This window comes from Nyctereutes procyonoides, unplaced genomic scaffold (genome assembly GCF_905146905.1).
Source record: "Nyctereutes procyonoides isolate TBG_1078 unplaced genomic scaffold, NYPRO_anot_genome, whole genome shotgun sequence".
Taxonomy (NCBI): domain Eukaryota; kingdom Metazoa; phylum Chordata; class Mammalia; order Carnivora; family Canidae; genus Nyctereutes; species Nyctereutes procyonoides.
In genome coordinates, this window is record NW_026575030.1 from 27624356 (window position 1) to 27650291 (window position 25936).

Below are 25936 nucleotides of genomic sequence, written 5' to 3' on the forward strand. Positions count from 1 at the left end.
AAGTGCTACCCATCAAGAGCCTTTTAGGACAGATAAATCATACTTTGTGCATTTCTCTATTTTAAGTACAGGTATTGTATGGGGGGATCAGCCAAACACATATATTTTGTGGGTAGCATTCAAGGGGCAAATATTTTATTAAGATTGAGTGGAAGATGGATATTAATTATATTCATTTTTAAAATATATCTCTCTTTGTTCACCTGTCGAGAGAGGTTCTTGAAAGTTGGTGACGGGACTCCTTGTCTGAGGTAACCACATGAAAGATAATTTCTGGCTGTTGTGAAGTCTAGGAACTGGTGGCATTGCTGTTGTTGGCTCATGTGATTTATCATCAGCAAGCTGACTGTAGAGTTGAGGCAGAATGTTAATCTGAAATCTGCTCTGTTAGAGCTAGAAACCTAATTGTAGAAAACAACACTGATGAGATTAGTATGGAAAGCAACATAAATTATATCTCACCCTCAAATCTACCCCAGCCAGCGAGAGTATCACTTGTGATATTCTACTAAGGATGGGGTGAAGATGTCAAAAAAATACCAGATGTGCCTGAAGATTTCCTGTGAATTTTTAGTCATGGCTAGGTGTTTGTACCATTTTGAGATATTACCTGCCTGCCAGTTTGTGAAACAGACCAGAATTAGAATTAGTCTTTATTGTTTATATATAATTGGTTCATGAGAAATGTGGGCCTGTTTTGTCTTTAATATAGGCTCAGGAAAAATGCTGAATCCATCACTTCCCTGTCTCAAAGTGTGCTTATAATCAGAGGGAATGCAGGGGCAAAGTCGGCATATAAAAGAGAATCCCTGAAGGAACCAGAGCGAGAAAGGTGGAGATGTGAAAAGTGAGGTCTGGGAATCATGTGGGAAGAGTTTAAATAGAGCCTGTCCTTTGGTCTGGAACAATGAAGGCAGAGAGGAGATAGGACAAAAGTTCAGTAACTGAGAATGTGAATAACTCTTGGAGGCCTCAGTTGAGGCCTAAAGAGGTAAATTTAGGATAAGAACCATGCTGTGTCAGTCCGGGGCATTTGTCCTGTCTCAAAGATAGAAGGTGTCTGGAAAAAATAGGTAGAATAAGAAATAATACATTCTCAAGGTGCTCCATTGTTAGTAATGCTATCTTACATCTGTGTAATTCTTAATGGCTTTCAAAGTACTTTTATATAAATTAAGTTATATGATTTTACAACCCCTACGGGATATGTAGATTGGGTATCATTTTACTGACCTTATAGGTAAGGAAATTGAAATGAGGTTTAGAAACACTAATTATCTTATCTGTCATCACCTCAATCTGCGAAGAGTTGAACTAGTACTCAGACCCAGCTTTCTGATTAGACCAGACCTATTATTAGTAAATATATAAACAAACATATATACACATACACAAACTAAAAAATTGGGATAGCTAGCTACATTTGACAATATATTTAAAATTTCAAAATGATATAACAGATGACAATTATGTTTGATTATTATTCTGTCAGAGGCAGAATCTTAGTCTAGAGAAAATTTGGGTCCACAGAATGTGATTTTGGGTTTTCCCACCAAGAGGTTAAAAGGGAAATAAAAGGTTAAATAGGTCAACCTGGGAAACCAGTGAAAGAAGATCACAGTCAAGCAGGAGAGCACAAATGGTGAGAGAAGTAACCTTTTGCTTTGGAGCTTTCAATCTTTTGAAACCACATCCCAGCATGATTTTGGTTCTTCAAAATCCCTGAACTCTTGGAAATGGAAATCTCAGAATTGAATAAGCTTGTTCTAAGGAATAAAGCTTTGGGGTATCTGTAGGACTTCTGAATGCAATTCAGAACTGAGACTCTGTGACTCTTTCTAACCATGGCCAAAGGCAATGTAAGCTAGTAGGTGAACATAGCAGGCTAGCATGTAAGATCTAGTTTTGATATTTACTCCATGGCACTTAATCTTGTAAATACTGAAGTTTACCTGTCCATATAAAGGCAATGGTGTCATCTGCTCCATGGTGCATTTGGAAGACAATATTATTCCCTGTTAGTAAATGTATTTTGCAAGCATCAGTTAGAAATATCCCCTATTGAGAAAAGACCCCCTCCCCCTTTGAAGCATTTCTCCTTAAAGACATCTGAAGTTATTCTTACACTTTCTAGAACTTCATCACATTGAGACAAGGACAGAAACTTTAGAAAAATTTTGCGTATATCACTATTGGCTCTTTATTTTTTCCTTTTCTGTAGGCCTGCTGGATAGATTTTCTGGGCTGGACAAGATGACAGCCACGAGTGGGGAAAGGGAGGTGGAAGCAGCAGCTGCTCTTGCAGCTGCAGAAAGTTGCTGACACAAGACTCAGTTGGGAAAGCACTGAATGGAGTGCGGTAATTTGGTGGAGAAAGGCAAAGAGAAGGCTGAGCAGCACACAGTGAAGAATGACTCAGAGAGTTTTCCCTACCCAGAACTTTATTCTGCTGGAGTTCTCTTCAGCGTTTTTGTCATTGTAAGTTGGAGGCTTGGAATCAGCAAGAGACAGAAAAGAGCCCCTGATGAACCTCCAGATGAAGGCGCTTTGTTCTAAAAAGTGTAGAAATAGAAAGAGAGGTGTACTAGCATACGGAAAAGAGGCAAGAGTGGATGGGCATCTGTAGACAAAAGAGGTTGTTAAGTGACTGCAGAGGAAGTAGCACCACTTAGTAGCCCTCTGGGTGATCTTAAGAAATGGTTAAGAAAAAGGGAAAAAAAAGTAAAGACACATAAGGCAACTTTTGGAGATAATGGATGTCTTTATTGTAATAGATATTTTTACCTGGATTGTGATGATGGTATGGATATATGCTTATGTTCAAATTCAGCAAATTGTATACATTAAAAATGTGCAGTTCCTTTGTACAATAATAAAGCTGGGGGAGAGAGAGAGAGAGAAAGAAAGAGAGAGAGAGAGAGAGAGGGAGGGCAGAGAAGAGAATGCAAAAGGGAGGGAGAAAGAAAATACTTTTGTTCTTATTCACATCCTTTGAGAAAGGGGCTAGAACATAGTCCTAAACACTATAAAAGACAAGAAAAATAACTTCATATCCAACATCTAAGCTTATTTCTATCCCAATAAATTCAGAGAAACAATATGACGCTGGTTTACAAACAGTACCTGCCATATTATTGATGGGTGACAGTTCAAAGTACATATTTAAAGAATTTATACTAAAAATATTCATATTGTTCTAAACAGCTTTATTGAGATATAATTTCCATACCATAAAATTTACCAAACTAAACTGTACAGATTTATGAGTTTATCAAATGTGTACAATCATGTAAGGACCATTATGGTGACAAAACAGAACATCATGACATAGTTCCCATACAACCCTTTGCAGCCAATCCCTTCTTGTTCCTGGTCCCCGAATAATAATGATGGTTTGTTTCTGTCACTACAGTTTGTCCTTTTTAAGAATTTCACATAAAGGGTAGCACACAATTTATAGTCTTTTATTTTGAGATTTATCCATCATGTCTCCTGTGTTGGTTTCTTTTTATTGCTGAGTAATAGTTTTTGTATGGATATACCACATTTATCCCTTCACCAGATGAGGGACATTTGTGTTGTTTCCACTCTGGCTACTATGAATAATTCTCCTTTGAACACTCATGTACAAGTTTTAGTAGGGATTTGTGTCTTCATTCCTCTTAGGTCAGTATTCAGAAAGGGGATTATTAAGTCTTAGGGAAGTGTATGTTTATAAGAAATTACAATTGCTTTCAAAGTGGATATGCTGTCTTGGATTCCCACCAGCAATGTGTGAATGTTCAAGTTCAATTTCTTGACAACATTTGGAATTCTCAGTCCTTCTAATTTGAGCCATTATAGTGGCTATACAGTAGTCCCTCATTATGGCAGTTATTTGCATATATTCAATGAGGAATGATGAGGAATATTGCCATTTATATATCATATTTGACAAAGTATACGTTCAAACCTTTGGCCCACTCTTTGATTTTTTGTCTCTATGATTGAATTGTAAGATGCTTTATATATTCTAGGCAAAAACATTTAATGAGATACAAGTTTTGCAAATATTTTCCCAAAATTTTGTGTGCCTTTTTATTTTCTTAGTATCTTTTGGAAACCAGAAGTTTTTAAACTTAATGAAGTACAATTTAATTTTATCATTCATTCTTTTTCTATCCTATCTAGGAAATCTTTGCCCATCCCAAAGTCACAAAGACTTTCTCTTATGTTTTCTTCCATAAGATTTAGAGTTTTTAGCTCTCACACTTAGGTTTATGATTAATTTCAAATTACTTTCTATATATGGTGTGAAGTTAAGAACAAGGTCTATGTATTTATTTAATTATTTGGCATATAGGTATTCAGTTGTACTAGCATTATTTATTGAAAAGATCAAATTCTTTGCAGTGAAACACCTTGACAACTTTGCTGAAAACCAACTGACCATATATGTGTATATCTATTTCTAGACTCTGTTTTCTCTGCTGTTCACCTATATGCCACTCAACTATTATGCAGATACAATACTGCCTTGATTACCATTCTTCACCGTAATCTTGACATCAGGTGTCATGTGTTTCCAGTTTTGTTCTTTTCAAAATTAGTTTGATTGCTCTAGGTCCTATGCATTTCCATATAAATTTCAAAATCAGCTAGTGAGTTTATTAAATGACCTACTGGGCAGCCCCAGTGGCTCAGTGGTTTAGTGCTGCCTTCAGCCGGGGGTGTGATCCTGGAGACTGGGGATTGAGTCCCACATTGGGCTCCCTGCATGGAGCCTGCTTCTCCCTCTGCCTGTGTCTCTGCCTCTCTCTCTCTCTGTCTCTTTCATGAATAAATAAATAAAATATTAAAAAAATAAATGACCTACTGAAATTTTGTTTGAGATTATTTTGTATGTATAAATTCAGTAAAATATTGAATTCATGAACATGATGTATCTCTCTCCCTAGTTAGATCTTCTTTAATTTATTTCAGCAATTATTGTAGCTTTATGCACACAGATTTTTGCACATATCTTGCTAATTTCATCACCAAAGATTTCGTATTTTTGATACTATTGTAAATGATGTAAATATTTTTAAATCAAGTTATAATTGTTATTAGTGTGTACAAATTTGATTTTAATAGATTGACTTTACACATGCAAATTTAATGTATTGGTTTATTAATTTCTATAGGTTGTTGAATTTTTTTGAAGACTTTGGGGAAGGACTGTCTACATTTGTCTTGGCATAGATAGTTTTACTTCTTTCTTTCCAAACTCCACTTAATTTAGTTTTATTTCTTGCCTTTTTACACTGGATTGGACCCGCAATACCATGTTGAATACAAGTTGCTTTGTTACTGATCATAGGGGGAAAGCATTCACCTTTGTACCATTAAGAATGGTGTTAGTTGTCGGTGTTTTATAGATATTCTTTATGAAATTGCTGTTCCTAATATGCTGAGAGCTACTGTTTTTTTTTTCTGCTGAGAGCTATTTTCATGAATAGTTGTACATCTATTGAGATGATCATGTAACTTTTTCTCCTTTATTCTTTAGTATATTGAGGACACACTTGTATTTTTAAATATTTTTTAATATTAAAGCAACCTGGCATATATAAGACAGACTCCACTTGGTCATGGTGTATTATCCTTTTTATATATTACTGAATTTGATTTGCTTAAGATAGATTTTTCTATCTTTGATTAAGAAAGATATCAATTTGTAGGTTTTTTTGTAACTTTGCTTTATCATTTTTGGTACTAGGATGATGCTAGACTCTTGAATGAATTGAGAAGTATTTTATTTTCTAGAAGCATTTGTATAAAATTGGTAGTATGTCTATCTCCAAAGTTTTGTAAAATTATCAGCAAGGCCATCTGAGCCTAGAGTTTTCTTTGTGGCAAGGTTTTGAACTAACTAGATACTCAATTTCTTTCAATATTATCAGATGATTCTTGTTATTCTTTTAAATATTTTATTTAAACTAAAAAAAATAATAAAATAGTTCATCCATTTTTCCATGCACTACTGCATGCCTTTGAAAACTGTTCTCTGTCTTTATGAGCTTGTTTTCATTTTTTATTTTCTTTTTAGATTTCATACATAAGTAAGATCATATAGTATTTGTCTTTCTCTGTCTGACTCATTTCATTTAGCATGATGTCCTCAAGGTTCATCCATGTTGTCACAAACAGCAAGGGATTCCATTCTTTTTTATGGTTGAATAAAATTCCTCTGTGTGTGTGTGTGTGTGTGTGTGTGTGTGGTTATGTGTGTGCGCATGCCATAGTTTCTTATGTATTCATCCATTGGTGGACATGTAGGTTGTTTCTATGCTTTGGTTATTGTAAATAATGCTGCAGTGAACATGCGGGTACTTACATATTTTCAAGTTACTGTGTTTATTTTCTTTCAATAAATACCCAGAAGTAGAATTGCTGGATTATATGGTAATTCTATTTTTAATTTTTGGAGGAAAGTCCATGCTGTTTTCTATAGTGACTGAACCAATTACATTCCCACCAACACTGCACAAGTTTTCTCCACATTCTCATCAACCCTTGTTATTTCTTATCTTTTTGATAATAGCCATTCTAACAGATGTGAGGTAATATCTTATTGTGGTTTTGATTTGCATTTTTCTAATGATTAGTGATGTTGAGCATTTTTTCCTGTACCTGTTGGCTACCTGTATGTCTTCTTTGGAAAAATGTTCTATTTTTAGATTCTTCTGAATTTTTAGTAGGATTCTTTGAGTGTTTTTTTTTTTTTTTTTGCTTTTGACTTCTATGAGTCCCTTATATATATTCTGGATATTACCCCTTACCAAGTATATGGTTTACAAATATTTTCTCCCATTCAGTAGATTGTCCTTTTGTTGATTGTTCCTTATGCTGTCCAAGACTTCTAGTTTGATATAATTCCATTTGTTTATTTTTGCTTTTGTTGGTGTCAGATTACAAATGTCATTGCCAAGACCTATCTATGTCAAGGATCTTACTGCCTATGTTTTTTTCTAGGAGTTTTATGGTCTCAGGTCTTACAATCAAGGTTTTAATCCATTTTGAGTTATTTTTGTGTATACTTTAAGATAGTGGTCCAGTTTCATCCTTTTATATGTGACTGTCCAATTTTCTCTATACCATTTATTGAAGAGACAATCCTTTCCCCATTATATTCTTGGTCTTTTGTCATAAATTAATTGACCATAAATGTGCAGGTTTATTTTGGGGCTCTCTGTTCTGTTTCACTCATCCACATGTCTGTTTTTTTATGACAATACCATACTTTTAAAATTATTATCAATTTTTAATATAACTTGATATTAGAAAGCATGATACCTTCAACTTTGTTCTTCTTTCTCAATATTGCTTTGGTTATTGTCTTTTGTGTTTTCATACACATTTTAGGTGTGTCTGTTCTATATGTGTAAAAAATGTCATTTGAATTCTGATAGGAATTGGATTGAATCGGTATATTCCTTTGAGTAGCATGAACATTTCAACAGTATTAATTCTTATAGTCCATGGATATGGAATGTCTTTCCATTTATTTGTGTTTCCTGTAATTTCTTTCATTAATGTGTTATAGATTTTAATACACGGGTATATGCATGTCTTTCACCTTCTGGGTTAAATTTATTCCTGGGTATTTTATGTTTTTTTATGGAATTGTAAATGAGATTCTCTTAAATTATTAAGAATTTTTAATTTCACTTTTTAATAGTTTCTTTTTTTTTTAGTTTCTTATTACTGTATAGAAATACAACAGATTTTGGGGTTAGACTTTGTTTCCTTCAACTTTGCTGAATTTATTAGTTTGAGCAGGGTTTTTTTGTCTTTGTTTTTGTTTTTAGTTTGAGCAGTTTTTTGATGGAGTCTAGGTTTTTCTATATATATCATGTCAACTGAAAATAGTGATAGTTTTACTTCTTCCTTTCTAATTTGGTTGCCTTTTATTCCTTTTTCTTGATGAATTGTTCTGGCTAAGACTGCCAATACTATGTTGAATAAAAGTGGTAAGAGTGAACATCCTTGTTTCTGATCTTAGAGGAAAAGTTTTCAGCTTATCACCAGAATATGTGCTGTGGACTTGTCATATATGACCTTTTTAGTGTTGAGATAAGTTCCCTCTATATTAGCTTTGTTGAGAATTTGTATTATAAATGCGTGTTGAATTTGTCAAATGCTTCTTCTGTATCTGTTGAGATGATGATATGATTTTATCTTTCATTTTGTTAATGTGCTGTATCACATTGAGCAGTAGATGTTGAGCCATCCTTGCATCTGCTGAATAAATTCCAATTGATCATGGTGTATGATCCTCTTCATGTATTGTTGAATTTGGTTTGCTAATATTTTTTTAAAGATTTCATTTATTTATTCATGAGAGACACAAAAGAGAGAGGCAGAGACTTAGGCAGAGGGAGAAACAGGCTCCATGCATGGAGCCTGATGTGGAATTCGATCCCAGGACCCGGTAATCATGACCTGAGCCAAAGTCAGACACTCAATAACTGAGCCACCCAAGTTCCCCAGTTTGCTAATATTTTGTTGAGGATTTTTACACTGTGTTCATCAGGAATACTGGCCTGTGATTTTCTTTTCATGAGGCATCCTTGTCTGGTATCAGGGTAATGCTTGCCCATAAAATAAGTTTGGAAAAGTTTCCTTTTCTACTACTTTTTGGAAGGGTTTGAGAGAATTGGTATTTGTTCTTTGAAAGTTTGGTGTAATTCACCAGTGAAACCTGATCCTAGACTTCTGTTTGTTTGGAGGTTTTGATTGCTAATTAAATCTTACTAATAATCAGTCTGTTCAGATTTTCTATTTTATTATGATTCAGTCTTGGTAGGTTTTATGATTTTATCTATATTTTTTCTATTTCATTAACTTTTGTCATCATCTTTATGATTTCTTTCTTTATATTTACTTTGTATTTACATTGCTCCCCTAGTTTTGAAAGTAGAAGCATATGTCATTCATTTGAGACCACGCTTCTTTTTCCATTATAAATCTTTAATCCCAGAGGATTTTCTGACTTCCCTTGTGATTTCTTCCCTTTTCTTATGTCATTAGAGGCATGTTATTGCATCCCAAATATCTAAATGTTTGGGAATTTTCTAGATCTCTGAGTTATGAATTCCTTTTTTTTTTAAAGATTTATTTATTTATTCATGATAGACATAGAGAGAAAGAGAGGAAGAGACACAGGCAGAGGGAGAAGCAGGCTCCATGCTGGGAGCCCGACGTGGGACTGGATACCAGGACTCCAGGATTGTGCCCTGGGCCAAAGGCAAGGCGGCAAACCCCTGAACCACCCAGGGATCCCCATGAATTTCTAATTAAGTTTCAATCTAAAGAGAGAATACACTTCAGATTACTTCAGTTCTGTTAAATATATTGACTTGTTTTATATTAGTGAATTTTCCATGTGTACTTGAAAAATAGTGTATTTTGCTATGAGTGTAACGTTCTTTGCATGTTAGATAAGTTGGTTGATAGCAGGGTTCAAACCTTCTATGTGCTTATTATTTTTTACCTCCTTTATTAAATGTTGAAAAAGGAGTGTTGAAATTCCAACTATAATTGTGAATTTGTTTCTCCTTTCAGCTTTATCATTTCTGTGTGTCTTTTCTTCAGGTATTTTGAAGTTGTATTATTAGCTAAGCACATATAATAGAATATAATGACTTTTTGATGAATTGGTCCCTTTATCATTACAACATATTACTCTTTATCTCTGGTAATATCTATTGTTTTTAATTTACTTTTTCTAATATTAATACATAATTCTAGTTTTATTATATCCTAATTTAGGCTTATAGACTTATAATTTACATATAATAAAATTTATTTATTTATTTATTTATTTTACATATAATAAAATTTAAACTTTAATTTACAGTTTATGAGTTTTGAAAAATGTAGACCTTTGTGTAACCAGCAGCATAATCAAGATAAATATTGCCATCATCACAAAAAGTTCCCTCAGACTCCTTTGAAGTCAATCTTCTCCCTCCATCTTTTGCCCCTGCAAACCATTCTCTACTTTATATTTCCACATATTTGCATCCAGAGTGCAATATAATTGAAATCAAACACTATAATCTTTTGTGCCAGTAATATTAGAAATTTCCTCCCTTTTATTGCTTAGTAATATTCCATCAAATTGATGTACTGTGGTTTGTTTATCCATTTTGTAGTTGATGGATACTTGGGTTTTTCTGACTTAGAGCTACTTAAAATAAGCTATTAAAATAATGCTTAATATAAGCATTCAAATAGAGGTCTTTCAGTACACATATTTTCATAAAGTTCTAGGCTTTAGGATGCATGAAACAGAAATCTTCACAAAAATAACAATTTGAGATGGCCAGAGAATTGAAACATGGTATAAGTAAGCTGAAGACCTCCTCAGTGAATCATAACCTAAAATAAGTTTTACCTTCTGTGAACACAATTTTTGGATTGTGGCTGATTGAACTAAAAAAATAGCTTAGTAAAACCATGTGAGACAGCTACCAGAATTTTAGGAGGGCTGCATTAAGAGGTACCAGATGAGTTTCTGGGGATAATAATTCACCAAACAGGCTAAAGAATGAGAATAGTATAAAAATGCTGAGTTTGGGGATCCCTGGGTGGCTCAGTGGTTTAGCACCTGCATTCAGCCCAGGGCCTGATCCTGGAGACCCGGGATTTAGTCCCACATCGGGCTCTCTGCATGGAGACTGCTTCTCCCTCTGCCTGTGTCTCTGCCTCTCTCTCTCTCTCTCTCTCTCTCTCTCTCTCTCTCTCTCTGTCTCTTATGAATAAATAAATATTTTTTTTAAATGCTGAGTTCTGTTACCTCATGAAGTTCTTATGATATTGCTGCCATAATCACACAATGTCACTTTTATTCCAGGAACTCTACTTTACAAATATTTCCAGACCCAAAGTTAGATATCTCTGCCACATTTGCAAGCAAAATGAATTCCCCACAATGAACCCACACTACTCTACCTGCCCAAGTGTTTACTTTCTCAAGCTGTTCATTTCTGTCTTAAGGTTAATCCTGGTAAGTAGAGCCCAGATCACCTGCCGGTGCTTTGACTTCAAAAGAGGCAGGTGAGATAAGTTCTTCAGGTCCTATTTTGGAGAGGAATAATTTGAAATATTAGTTCTTCAAATTTATTAATATTTTATTAAATATTATGATCAACTTGAAATTATGGCAAATATCTATTGTATTCTCTTTGATATTTCTTGATTAATTAAGAGATGGGTTCAAGGTATCATTCATGCTAATAGTGAAAGAAATAAAAAAATTGCAGAGGATGGTAACCACAGATCTGGTCCTAACAAATTTGGAGCGATGGGCAGAAAAGGGCATAAACCAGAGGAAAACAGACCATAAACCCTTTGAAGATAGCAATTATGATTTGCTTTGTTTTGTTTCTGTATATATTACTTTTTTCCACTGGTGTCAGACCTATTTCATGGTCTTAACTATCTTCCAACATACTCCTTCTCCCCTTTGTCTTTATAGGCATTCTGTTTCCCTCAATAAATCTCTTGCTTGCTTCATACCCCTTGGTGTCCTGTCTTCTATGCCCAAAACATCTGAAATGGCACAGTTACATTAATAAGGAACCCATTTTTTAAATTAAAAAATAAAACAATACCAGTGGACTATTTTTTGGTTTAAAGTTTTGACACAACCATACCTAACATTAAGCCTACCAAGGCCAGAAATGATATAACAGTGTCTTACTGGGCTTATCATAAATCTTAGCATCATAAATAGGAGGAAATAACCAACAGAAGGAGGTCTCATTAGCCCTGCAAGCTCATAAATAGAGTCAAATAACATATACCATTCCAGCAGTAAAAAGGTAAATGATTTATTTTATGAAAATTAGGGCCTTGCTTATTATGGAGAGTTCCTGTGAGATGTTTATGTGAGTTAGATTTCTTTTAAGAGAACAGAGTAAGGAGTGATAAGAATGGCCTGAGTCAGGGGAATCAGTCTGGAAGCTGGAGGGCTAAATTGGGCCGGAAGATCTAAATGGGTACATAGGAACTCCCTACACTTTCTGCTCAGTTTTTCTATAAAACTAAAACTTCTTTTTTTTTTAAAGTCCATTTTAAAAAGCTAATTATTATGAATGTCCTTAAAAAGAGCAAGCACACTTGATGGGATGAACACTGGATGTTATTCTATATTTGGCAAATTGAACACCAATAAAAAATAAATTTAAAAAAGGGAAATAATTGAATAACAGAGGTTATGGTATCAGTACACACCTTAGTCCATATTAAGTCACCTATATTTAGGTATTAAAAAAAAAGAGCAAGCACAGTTAAAGAGACAGAAGCCATGCCATCTATCCATGTTACTTTACCTAAGTTTCCTCACATATTTATCAACTGGCTCTCAAGATATTATAATACAAAAATAAAGCAGATTGGCTGGAGCAGAAGATTTTGGAGGGAGATGGTTACCTCAAGCCTGGATGAACTTGTTATGTAGATATTTTGGAAGACCGTGAAAGCTAGACCAAAGAGGAAAGTTGCCGTTGTGGTTGTGATTGTCTTGGTTAACAGTAGGAAGCCAAATGTTTTGAGCAGGAGGATGATATTTAAGTGCCAACAACAAACACACACAGAAGAATAAAATATTACTAGAATTAAAGGCAAAGTTGTAAAGCAATTTTAAAATGGCCTTTAGATTTGTTATATTAAAAAATTAGGAAAAATCATACCCCTGTAAAAGATGGATTTTACAGCATGTTTGGCTGTATCTGGGTCATAATATGCTTTAAATTCATGACCATTGGATGAACAAAGAAACAATGGAGTCATTCAAATGAAAAAAGGAGAATTAGGCTGGTTTGTCTTAAGTTGTCTAGAAACTACTAGACATCTAGAAACATCTTCCCTCTACTGAAAACTTCCTGTTTAAAGACAAATATGTGAGCACTCCGAAGATTTCACTTTTCAATTCTGTGGTCAGTCTTCTATCTTCCAGTGTTGGAACCCATCATTAAACATTTGCTCTCGTGACTATGAAGTAAGGGGGGCTGTTCTGAGACTGTCAGGAGAGGCAGTGCGGGGATGACTTTGAGACAGACACGTATTATCTTGCCCCCAGCCACACAGACTGACATTAAATCACTCAAGTGATGATCCAGAGGATAGCAATGTTCACTGTAGCTCCAGGTCCTACTTCTTGCTCTGTTCCTTTAAAGGTGACTAAAGATAGAGAGGGATGAAAAATCCACCAAATGAAAAAGAAGAGGAGAAAAGCAATGTGAAATATGTGGAAAGGGCAGATAGGAGATCCTCTCAAAGATGAATTTGTTATGAGATTCAGATTTATGGTTGAAGTCAGTAAAAGCCCACAAGGGGAATATGCAGTAAGAACATTGATAATAAACTCATTAGAAATGTCTCCAAAGAATGTCTGAGTAGTGATTCTAATTCTAAGGATGCAGAGGTATCATATTAGCTTCAGATGTGGGGCAATATGTAGGGCATTTGGGGAGTTACCAAGGGAAATTAGATGACAGCTACTGGAAGGAAATTGCTATAGGTAAACCAAGGATTGAGAATATGCACATGCAGATCTGAGATTAAAAGTTAGCACTGCAATCTATTGTATCTGGTATGATATAGTCTCTGTAAAATAATTTCCTTTATCCTAATACCTACAGCAAGTTTCTTATCTATGAGACTGATAACCCTGTGTTGGTCACAAGTATTTGTAGAATAGCTCGAGATTTCATGTATCCACACTAACATTTCTTTCTATGATGAGAGAGTTAATTGCATAGAGGAGTGTGAAGCTGGAAGAAAACAAGCATATTAACTATTAACAGGGTATGATTACCATTTTTTCTAGTCTATTTAATGGACAAGACCATAATAGAAAAAGAATTCTTCAGCTATAGAGAAAAATCTCAATCTTAACTTTTATGAATTCTCTTAAGTGTCTGCCTAGGTTTAACCTCATGGTTGACTTTGATTTCTCATCAATTTTTTTTTTTAGAGTTTGTTCCAATTTTTAAATCTGTCTTAAATCTTTCATGGTGTTTATATTCTACCCCACCATCAAGCTTTCTTATCTCTCTACCCTGACTCTTTTTTCTTACTGCAACTTCCCTTCCAAACAAGGAATGTTTATTAATTTGGGAATACTAGTAAAAATGACTAAAAAAGGAATAGTGAAAATGCAGTTCCAGGACCACATAGTTTCCCCACTGTAATTTGCTTCACTTAATACTCTTCTGTTTTTACTAGGATCTTAGGTGCACCTGCTCTAAAATATGGTAACAACTCTCAGAACATTTCCTTTAAACCAAGCTGCTCAAGGCAACTTGCCAAAACTCACCTTAAACTATTTGGATAATGAATGTGGAACTAACTCCCTGCCTGTTTTCACTTTCAGGCCCACCACAAGGCAGTTTATGTGTGTTAGTAATCACAAGTGCTGTTTATATTGTGTCTTCGCTCCACTGAGCCAAGTACTTTGAGTGGTAGACAGAGTTCTAAAGATAGGCCTCCAAGAATCCCACCCCCTAGTTATTTAAAAAATACGAATTGAGATGCTGTTGTAAAGGGGCTTTAAAGATGGAATTAAGGTTACCCATCAGCTGACCTTAAAAATAGGAAGATTATTCTGCTGAGTACGATGCAATCACATGGGCCTCAAAAGCAGACAAAACAGGCAGAGAGCTGTGGCAGGATATGAAAACAAAGGAGATAGGAGGCAAAAGGAGAAATCAGAATCAAAGCGTGACGAATATTCTACTAACTGTTGCTGGCTTTGAAGATAGAGAAAGAGGGATATGAGCTAACAACTATAGGCAGCCTCTAGAAGCTGAAAATGAGCCCTGGCCAAAAGATAGCAAGTATAGGGAACCTCTGTGAACAAACACATGGGATGGAATGCAGCCAACAATTTGAATGGGTTGTAAGGGGATCCATCTCCAGAATTCGCAGAAAGAAACACTTTCATTTTGGCCTTATGCAACTCAGAGCAACCATATTGTGCTTGGACTTCTGACCTATAGAAACTGTGAAATAATAAATTTGTGTTGTTCTAATTAAGTGTGGGGTAATTTGTTATAACAGCAAGACAAAATAAGATGAGTTAGGCAAGTAGAACATTATCACTAAATTTCTATTATATCCAAGCATTTGTGCTAGCTGCAAGGGATAGTAAAACAAAGGATGAAGATAGTCTTTGCCTTTTCTGGGCTTTTATTCTAGTGGGTGGGACTATGTATGTATCTACATATGCATGCACACCTATATTTGTATAGATCATTAGCCCGTGATGAAGTGTTTGGTGAGTGTTGAGGAAGAGAAAAGCTAGGAAACAGAAAAACCTGAGTGGTTGTCCTGCATCTATAGCTAGTGCAGGCCCTTCCGTGTTGCTTCCACTTTTGCCTGAGAAACATAGTACTTCTGCTTAATTTATTGGATTATGTCTAAAATGTCTTAATTAACATTGTAAATATTTGCACAGAGTTTTAAATTTTTATCATAGATCAGAAAAAGGAAAGGTCCTTTTTTATTTCCTAAAGATCAGCCACACTAAGATCTCCTGGTTAAGCAGTGCTAAAATGTTTCTCTGATCAAGGTATTCACAGCACTGAATTTCAGTTTATAGTTGAACTATTAGGTTCAAATTATGTTCAGTTGGTGGCACATTCTCCTGCAATTTCTGGAATAAACCAATCTATTTTTCTTATAGATAAAAGTTTTATATATATTCATATAAATGCAAGAATACTTTTAAAAATAAATTATTATAGTCATTTTCATATAGTCATTTAATATAGTCACTTATATGTAGTCATTATATATCGTCATTTAATTTTAATACTTCTGAAATGTAAATTTTCTGTTGAAAATTTGTTCTTCATACAGACAAAAAGATAATTTCTATTCTTCTCCCAACTCTTTTTTGGCATATATATGTATATAGTATATGTGTGTATATATATATGTATGTACATATATATACATATATATATGACACTTATATGCACAAGCCTATGTATGTATAAGTGCATGTGTGTGTATATATATATATATAGTGAGCCGTATATTATATATATATATAATGCCTTTTGGGAGGACAATCATCAGTTGAAATGTATGTTAGTAATCACAAGTGCTGTTTATATTGTGTTAGTAGTCACAGGTGCTGTTTATATTGGGCCTTAAATGGGCCTGTTAAATGGGCCTCTAATTTAAAATGTGATAAGATCTTATCTAAAATCTCTTTATCTAACCTTTCTGATTTGAAGTAATGTAAACTTTCATCCTATTTTTTCCCTGAAATTGGCTCCTGCTGGCAGGTTCTTATGTTCTAGATCTACTCGCCACTGGTGCCTTTGCTAGTAACATGTTCAACAACTGCAATATTACGTGCCTTGGGGTAAAGTTAGAGATGTTGTTGATTAAAATTCAAATATTATAGAGAGAGGATAAACTTAACTCACTAAAAGCAATGATTCATTACCTGTAGTTAATATATAAGCTTGCTAATGAAATTTGGAACAGTTAAGTTTTCAAAAAAATTAATTCAACTATAATTACAAAATCTGTGCAAATCGTAAATGGAGAGGTTGACCAATCATTACATTCATATGCATCCATGTAACAAATAAAGTACAGAACCCTACCAACATCCCAGGAAACTCTCTTATGTCCCCTTCCAGTCAGAATCCTCTAAGTCAACCACTCACCTGGTTTCAATCACAAAAATTAGTTTTGCCTCTGAATAGGTTTGAATTGAAATTGGGAGGAAGTTAATAAGAAAAATGAGGAGGACAGGCTTGGGCAGAGAGGTTCCTGGGTACCCAAGTATGAATCTCAGGTGGAGAAAGAAAAAATAAAAAAACAATTATTGCCTACTTCTCTGCTCCAGAGTGCCATGGGAAGGCTCAAATAACAGAGGTGGAAACATTTCGCAAAGATCACATAAAAATATGTGAAAGATATAAAACATTAAAAGATATAAAACCTACATCTGCAACTAACAAATAAGTTATATCCCAAAAGCTCATTTATAAATTCATCACTGGGAACTTGGAACCTACTTTCCCATAGAAGCAATGTCATAAATGTCATAAATGATGATTGGGATCCCAGGTTACTCATATAAGCCTATATTAAGCATAATGTGTCTGAAACATTGTACATTTAAAATGAAAAATAGGTTCAAATCCACAACACACATAATTAAGCAAAACAAAAAAAATTGAATAATTATTCCTATTTATCTTGATGTTGGTACTTTAGAAAATCCAGGTTTAATTAGAGGAGATATGTGACAGTAATTTATTTAGGTTTTGAAAAGATTTCAAGGGCATTTTCAAATACTTTAGATGATGTTTTTCTTTATTTTATTTTTCTATTTTTACTCTGAAAATATCACTTCTTGTTACCCTGTTACAGGTGACTCTCTAACCTTAGGCCTGTAGTCATCTACCATTTATGATCAATAGCGGGTGGCTTAGGCAGAGACTTTAGTAAAAGGAGAAATGATATCAACATTTTGTTCCTCCTTTTCAAAATCTCTTTCCTCTCCAGAAAAAAATTTGGAAAATGTGATTGGGAATTATGCCTCAAAGATCCTCCAACTCTACAGGGCCTCATTGGTCAAAGGCCCCAGTGTTGTGCTCAGGAATATACCAGTGTATTTTTTTTTTAAAGATTCTATTTGTTTATTCATGAGAGACACACAAAGAGAGAGGCAGAGACATAGAGGGAGAAGCAGGCTCCCCGTGGGGAGCCCGAAACAGGACTAGATTCCAAGATCTGGCATCATGACATGAGCCAAAGGCAGTCACTCAACCACTGAGCCACCCAGGCATCCTATACCAATGTATTTGTGTTGAGGCCATGGCCTCCACACATTACTCCCAGCTTATGACTATGCACAATTAAGGCACTTATGATTCTGGAAGAAAAATAATAGCTCTGCTCTGATGGCTGCTTTTGCTGGAGGACTCCCTAATGGCATTGGTAAACCTGCTTTTAACTGCAGAGCAGAAGAGGGCCTTCTACCCAGCATTCCCTCCCTCTCTCCTTCACTCAGGCTTAGAATTGCATTGTACTCTGACAACACTTTCTCATTTTTCTTTTACTGTGTTTTCCCTATGTTTTTTTTTTTTAATTATATCTTAGCATCTGCTTCTCGGAAGACTTCCCAGACTAACATAGACATGCTCTCTATTTAAGAGTTGCACTAAGCCTGAGTTGGGGGGAAGGATGTTAAGAGAAAACAAGTTGGAAGAAGAAGAATAGAAAAAAGAAATATATGTTCACTAAGGCATAAGAATAAAAAGTGTAAGGCAAACCATAAGATAGACTCTTACCTATAGAGAACAAAGTGACGGTTGCTGGTGCCTAGGTGGGCAGGAATGGGCAAAAAGGGTGGTGGGTATTAAGGAGGACACTTGTGATGAACACTAAGTGTTATATGTAAGTGATGAATCACTAAATTCTACTCCCAAAACTAATATTACAATATATGTTAAGCAACTAGAATTTAAATAAAAACTTGAAACAACAGCAACAAAAATAAATTGCAGATAATCTTCTCCAAAAGAAAAAGAATAAAAGATGTAAGGAATCCTGGGGTGCCTGGTGGCTCAGTTGGTTAAGCTTCCAACTCTTGATTTTTGGCTCAGGTCATGATCTCAAGGTTCTGAGGTCGAGCCCTTGTTGAGCTCATGCTGGGTATGGAACATGCTTAAGATTTTCTCTCTTCCTCTCCCTCTTCCCCTTCCTCTCCCTGCTTTTTATGTTCTCTCTCTCTTAAAAAACAAAACAAAACAAAACAAAAAAACAAAAAAAACCCAAAAAAACAAGGATGTAGGCAGTAGGAAAAGCAAACAGAAATTAAGAGTATAAAGTTGATGGTTGTATGCCCTATTGTATTATCCACCAGGAAATTAAGAAAGGCACTCCATTTTATAATTCACATTGAGTGCTACCCCTAAGTCAGTGAAAGTCAAAACAGTCCTTCTTAAATATCATATTTTTCTTTAGCTTTAAATTCCCAGATTTGGGATAAAGTTCTCAGCTATGATGGGAGTATGTATGTCTCTAGACACCATGGTCTCTTTTTATTGCCACTGTAAGAACTTACCATTATAAAAAAATAACCAAGAGATATAGCTAATAAGTCAGTAATGGAAATAAAAATAAATCCTAAAAACACCTATCAAATCTAAAGGCAATCAAGATAAAAGAAAAAAAAAAGAACAAAGAACAAATGCGATAAAAAGAAAGCAAATGTCAAGAGAGTAAAATTAAACCCAACTATTTCAGTTACGTTAAATATTAATAGTCTAAATATTGCAATCAAAAGCAGAAATTGTTGAAATAAGTAAAAATCATGATGTAATTGCGATTTAATAATCAAAACATGGGTACTTTGTAGTCAAAATATGAAAAAATATATATATACCATAGTGAACAGTCATAAGAAAACTGGAGTGGCTCCATAGATATTAGACAAAGTTGACTTTAGGACCAAGAATATCGATAGAGATGAGAAATCTGATAAAAGGATGAATTAATCAAGAGGATTTAATAATTGAAAATGTTTATGCACCTAATTAAAGAGTTTTAAAACAAAATAGACCAAACCTGAGAAGTCTAAAAGGAAAATAAGCAAACCTACAGTTAAAATTAGACATTTTTAAATTCCTCTCTTTATAGATATACTAACAGAACTAATAGAAGTACACTGAATGTCATTAAGGATATAGAAAATTTGAACAACTGTATCAAAGAAATATAGTTGACATTTTTAGAGTGTTAGTAAAAAATTCTCAAAAAATTTAAAAAACAAAATATAAGGAATACAATGATATAATCTCAATGTAATGGGAAGATGATAGCTATATTTGTGGTGAACATAGCATAATGTATAAACTTACTATATCACAAAGTTGTGCTCCTGAAACTAATATAACATTGTGTGTTGACTATATTCAAATAAAAAGAATTTAAGAATTTTTAAGAGTAAAATATTTTATGTGCTCTACTATAATGACATTAAATTACAATTTAATAAAAATAAATTATCTAGAAAATCCACCAATATTTGAAAAATCAGCAGTATACTTTAAAAATGTCTGGTGGGTAAAAATTTAAAAGTGAAAATGAGAAAAGTTTTCTAATTGACTGATAAAATGAAAATGTAGTATATCAAATTTGTGAGATATAGCTACTGCATGTTTAAAAGGAAAGTCATAGCTCTAAATGCTAGGGTATTTTAGAGATATGGGAGGTACAAAATCAATAATCTGCAATTTTGCCTTAAAAAGTTAAAATAAAAGCAGAGTAAACAAAAAAAGGAGGTGGAAGGGAGGAACTGATATATGTAAGAATAGAACCCAGTTAAACGAAGAACAGAAAAATAGTACTAAAAAATAGTAAATATATATATGAAACCAAAAACTTGTGTTTTGAAGAGATCAACACAGTTAATAAAGCTTGAGTTAGCCTGATCAAGAAAAAAATCAGGAGTATACCAATTTTCAAAATTATAAATGAAATTGTATCACTAGAGACATTGCAGACATTAAATGATAATAAAGAACCATTATGAACATCCTTATTCTACAAAAATTGATAATCTAGATGAGATTAAAATTTATTTAAGGACCCATTAAATTTATGAATCTGGCCCAAGAAAATGTAGAAAAATCTGAATAGTCCTACATGTATTTAAAAAAATGAATTCATAATTCAAAGTTACAAGAAAACTTCAGATTGAGATTGCTTTAATGGTGAATTCTACAGACATTTAAGGAAGCAACAGTAACAATCACACATAAACTCTTGCGGGAAGTAGAGGGAGAGGCATTATTTTCCAATTCATATCCAAAGGCCAGAGTATGCTAACACCAAATCCAAAAATCTCACAGCAAAAGAACACTATGACATATCTCCCTCCGTGGACTTAAAGTGTGAAAATCCGTACAAAATTTTAGGAAATTATATCCAATAATATATAAAATGGAGAGCATACCTGACTGAATAGGTTTTTCCTAAAAAATGCAAGGTTGATTTAACTTCCAAAAAAATCAGTCATTTTAATTTAGTACATTAATAGAATAAAGTAGTAAAAGTATATTATAATTTCAATAAATGCAGAAATTGCATTTCCAAAATTCAATACTCATTCATTTAATAAAATTTCTAAATGTTCAACAAACAAGAATAGAAGAAAATGGGATCCCTGGGTGGCGCAGCGGTTTAGCGCCTGCCTTTGGCCCAGGGCACGATCCTGGAGACCCGGGATCGAATCCCACGTCGGGCTCCCGGTGCATGGAGCCTGCTTCTCCCTCTGCCTGTGTCTCTGCCTCTCTCTCTCTCTCTCTCTGTGTGACTATCATAAATAAATAAAAATTAAAAAAAAAAAGCTTTAAAAAAAAAAAAAAGAATAGAAGAAAACCTTTTTAACCTGACTATGGGCATCTCTAAAGAACTTATAGCTAACATTATATTCAACAATGAAAGGCTCAATGATTTCCATTTAAGATCAGAAACCAGGAAAGGTTTTAGTCTACACTGTAGTATCGTTTCTATCCAGTGAAATTTGATAATACAAAGAAACAAAAAATCCTAAAAATGGAAAAGGAAGGAATAGAACTCTCTGAAGAGGACATGATTGTGTTCATAGAAAAATGTAATAAACTACTAATCTGCTGCTTAGGGTGTTAAGTGAATATATCAAGGTTGGATATGCAAAATCTGTGTATATTTTATATATTTGCTATGAATAATTAGCAAAAGAAATATAAAAAATCAACTCCAGTAAAAAAGGCACTAAAAATATTACTGAAGAATAAATTTAGAAAAATTTTATATGACCTGTATATTGACAACTACAAAATAGTGACAAAGGGTAGAGCACTTGGTGGCTCAGTAGGTTAAACACCTGCCTTTGGCCCAGGTCATGATCGGGGGTACTTGGATCGAGCCCTGCATTGGGCTCTCTGCTAGGTGGCTAGTATGCTTCTCCCTCTCCCTCTACCTCTATGATTTCTCTGGTTCTCACTCTCTCTAAAATAAATAAATAAAATCTTTAAAAAAATACAACAAAGGAAATAAAAGACATGTTTCTCAAATGCTATGCAAAAAAAACATGAAACATAAAAGAAAAAATGGACATGATAAAAATTTTAAAAATTTTTACTATTTGAGATTTTTTAAAGATTAATTTATTTATGTTAGAGCACAAATGGGAGGCGCATAATTTAAAGGGAGAGAGAATCTGAAGCAGAATCTATTCTGAGTGCAGAACTCCATGCAGGGTTTGATTTTATAGCCCTGAGATAGTGACCTGAGCCAAAACTAAGAATCATATCATTAACCAACTGCACCACCCAGGCACTCCAACTTTTGCTATTTTGAAGGCAGTTAATAAAATAAAAAAGCAAGCTATATTGAATGAGAGCAAGTATTCACAAAACCTATATCTGACAATGGGCTTAAATCTAGGATATCTAAATAGTATATATTCCAGCTCAATAGTAAGTTTAAAAATACCATTTAAAATGAGCAAATGGTTTAAGAAGATACTTCACAAAAGACATACAAATGGGCAATAAGCACATAAAAAGATGTTCAAGTCCTTAATCATTATAGATATGCAATTTAGATGAAAGTAAGATACCAATATTTATCTATTAGGCTAAAATCAAACAGACTGACAATATCAAGTGTTATCAAGGATGTGGAACAACTCTAACTTTTATATCCTACTGGTGGGTATCCCAAAACAATAGTGCTGCTGTGGAAAACAACAGGACAGCATCGTATGAAGTGAAATATATGAACTACGGATGCATGCAACAATTCGGGTGAATCTGAAAAATACTATGTCGAGAAGAAAAAAGCCAGTAACAAAATAATACACATGTATCCTATTTATACAAGTTCAAGAATCAGCAAAATCAACATTTGATGATGAAACTCAGAATAGCAGGGGATCCCTGGGTGGCTCAGCGGTTGAGCACCTGCCTTCAGCCCAGGTCGTGATCCTGGAGTCCCAGGATCGAGTCCCACTTTGGGCTTTTTGTATGGAGCCTGCTGCTCCCTCTGCCTGTGTCTCTGCCTCTTTCTCTCTTTGTGTCTCTTATGAATAAATAAATAAAATCTTAAAAAAAAGAAACTCAGAATAGCATATACCTATGAAGGGTAGGGATTAACAGTAAAGGTTGAAGGAATTTCTTGGTGTGATGAAAGTATTCTGTATCTTAATTGTGGTGATGGTTAGATCGGTGCATGCATTTGTCAAAACTCATCAAATGGTGCACTTAAATCTGGGTATTTCACTACATGTAAACTTTAACTCATTGTAAGAATCTAAACGTAGTGATAATAACAGGCACAGAAGAGATGCTCACCATCACTAATCATTAGGAAATGCAAATCAAAATCATAATAAATATCACCTTATGCCTGTCAGAATTGCTAGTTTCAAAAAGATAAGAAATAACAAGTTTTGGTGAGAATGTAGAGAAAAAGGAACACTTATGCCCTATTGGTGGGAATGTAAATTGGTGAAACCACTGTTGAAAACGGTATAGGGTTTCCTCAAAAAATTAAAAATAGATATACCATATGATCCAGTAATTTCACCCCTGTGTATTTATCCAAAGAAAATGAGAATATTAATTTAAAAAGATATATGCATCTCTATGTTTATTACAGAATTATTTACAATAGCCAAGATATGGAAGCAACCCAAGTGTCCATTGACAGATGATGGACAAAGAAGGTGCTCCATACGTACAATGAAATATTATTCAGCCATTAAAAAATGATTAGCTATTGCCATTTGTGACATAAGTAGACCTACAGGATATAGTGATATATGAAATAAGTCAGACAGAGAAAGATAAATGCCATGTAATTTCTCTTACATCTGGAATCTAAAAAACAAAACAAAGCAGAAACAGACCCGCAAATACAGAGAACTAATTGGTGGTTGCCAGATGGGCTGGTGGGGGGGGGGGGACTGGGGGAATGGATGAAGGATCATGGCAGGTACAGGCTTCCAGTTATAAAATGAATAAGTCACGTGAATGAAAGGTACATCATAGGGAATATAATCAGTGGTATTTAATAGCATTGTATGGTGACAGATGGTAGCTACACTTGTGAGGACACTATAACATAGAGAGTTGTTGAGTTGCCAAATCACTATGTTGTGTATCTGAAACTAATATAACTTTGTGTGCCAACTATGCTTCATTTTTTTAAAAAAGACAATTGATGTCCATTTGTATTATATATGGTTCTCCACCCCCTTACTTTCAATCTGGGGGTGTCTTTGGGTCTAAATGAGTTTTCCAGACAGCATATCAATGGGTCTTGTAATTTTTTTTTTTATCCAACCTGATACCCTGTGTCTTTTGACTGCAGCATTTAGTCCATTTTTATTCAGAATAATTATTGAAAGATACAAATTTAGTGCCATTGTATTACCTATAAAGTCCCTGTTTCTGTAGATCGTCTCTGTTCCTTTCTGGCCTTTGTTACTTTGAGGCTCTCTCTTTGCTCAATGGATTCCCTTTAATATTTCTTGGAAGGCTGGTTTATTTTTCATGAATTCCTTTAGTTTTTGTTTGTCCGGGAAACTCTTTATCTCTCCTTTTTATTATGAATGACAGCTCTGCTGGATAAAGTATTCCTGCTTGCATATTTTTCCCAGTAAGCACATTGAATAGATCATGCCAGTACTTTCTGGCCTGCCAGGTCTCTGTGGACAGGTCTGCTACCACCTTATGTTTTACCTTGTAGGTTAAAGACCTCTTGTCTTGAGCTGTTTTCAGGATTTTCTCTTTATCTCTGAAATTTGCAAGTTTTTCTACTATATGTTGAGGTGTTGATCTATTTTTATTGATTTGGGGGGCTTCTCTGTGCTGCCTGGACTTGAATGCATGTTTCCTTTCTTGGATTAGGGGAGTTCTCAGCTATAATTTGTTCAAATAAAACTTCTGCCCCCCACCCTCTCTCTCCTTATCTTCTGGGACCCTTATTTTTCGAATATTATTTTGCTTTATGGTATCGCTGATTTGAAATCTTTCTTGTGATCTAGTAGTTGTATTTTCTCTTTTTCTCAGTTTCCTTACTTTCCATCATTTTGTTTTCTATATCACTGGCTCTCTCTTTGGCCTTATTTATCCTAGCAGTCAGAGCCTCCATTTTTTACTGCATCTCGGTAATAGCATTTTTTATTTCAGCCTGATTAGATTTAGTTCTTTTATTTCTACACTGAGGGGTTCTCTGGTGTCATCTATGCTTTTTTCAAGCCCAGCTAGTATCTTTATAATCATTGTGTTGAATTCTAGTTTCAACATCTTACTTATTCCATATTGGTTAAATCCATGGCAGAGAGTACTACATCTTGTGCTTTCTTTTGCAGTAAATTTCTCCTTCTAGTTATTGTGTCCAGAAAAGAAAAGATAAAGAAAAAAAACAGCAATAACAATAGAAACAATAAAAACTTCAGGAAGTGTTTTTGGTATATGCTGTGTGCACTCTGCTGCTGTGTTTTGGATGCTCTCTCCCACTGGTTTGTCCTCTACAGAGCTCCTCCTTATTTGTAGTAGGGAGTGTTTTGACCTCTAAGTAAGTATGCTTTGATTTATTAGTGAAGTTAAGCCTGTAAAGGAAAAAAGAAAAGAAGAAAAAAGAAAGAGAAAAAAGCCTGATCCAAGATGAGAGAAAGGAAATGGAAAAAAAATGGATACAAACAGACAAATAATAAACCTTAATCCTGAGTCCAAAAAATAAGAAACCAGGAAGGAAAAAAGGTAGGGAAAGAAGAACAGTAAAAAAAAAAAATAAGAAGCCTGATCAGAAAAATAAGAGAAGGAAACAAATGAACCAACCAATGAACAAAAGATTATAAGCTGATACCAAAAAAGAG